The sequence below is a fragment of the Cynara cardunculus genome (genome assembly GCF_001531365.2).
Source record: "Cynara cardunculus var. scolymus isolate 2C chromosome LG 5, CcrdV1, whole genome shotgun sequence".
Lineage (NCBI taxonomy): Eukaryota > Viridiplantae > Streptophyta > Magnoliopsida > Asterales > Asteraceae > Cynara > Cynara cardunculus.
The window spans coordinates 9734049-9734721 of record NC_037532.1 but is presented as its reverse complement, the minus strand read 5'-3'; the positions used below and the strand labels follow the sequence as shown (position 1 = coordinate 9734721).

The 673-nt window shown below is 43.7% G+C and overlaps 1 non-coding gene across 1 annotated transcript; it reads right to left on the bottom strand.

Annotated features, from left to right (window-relative positions):
• Positions 1–324: 324 nt before the first annotated feature.
• LOC112513895 lies at positions 325–431 on the bottom strand. Its single transcript, XR_003069355.1, has one exon. It is a non-coding gene; the product is annotated as a small nucleolar RNA R71 (small nucleolar RNA).
• Between the last annotated feature and the right edge of the window lie 242 nt (positions 432–673).

The following is a 673-nucleotide window of genomic DNA, read 5'->3' as shown; positions in this document are numbered from 1 at the left end:
AATTCCGGGATAGTTAGGCCACATATGACCTCTCTCCATTTTGAACTTAAACCCATAATGTTTCACATGTTGCAAACAAATGGCCAATTTGCCGGATTACCTTCGGAGGACCCACATTCGCATTTAAAATCTTTTATGGAAATCACTGATGCTTTCTTGATCCCGGGAGTGTCAGATGACGCTCTAAGGCTTACTTTGTTCCCATTTTCCTTGAGGGATCGAGCAAAAACATGGTTTAACTCATTAACTCCGGGTTCTGTGCCGTCATGGAGTAACATGGCAGAAAAAATTTTGCGAAAATATTTCCCACCGACAAGGAACGCTAAGTCCAGGAACGAGATCTGTCTTTTCAAACAAATGGACGATGAGGCTGTTCCTGACGCGTGGGAAAGGTTTAAAGAGTTGTTGAGGAAATGCCCACACCATGGCATTCCGTACTGTATTCAACTTGAGAYRTTTTACAATGGGTTAAATCCCATGGCAAAACAAATGCTCGATGCGACTGCAGGCGGAGCCTTTACAGCTATGACCTATAATGAAGGATATGAAATCCTAGAAAAGATTTCGGCAAACAATGGGCATTGGGCGGACCCACGTGCCCAGACACAGAAAAAGACTACTGGAATACATGAAGTGGATGCATACACTGCATTAACAGCTCAGCTTACCTCCA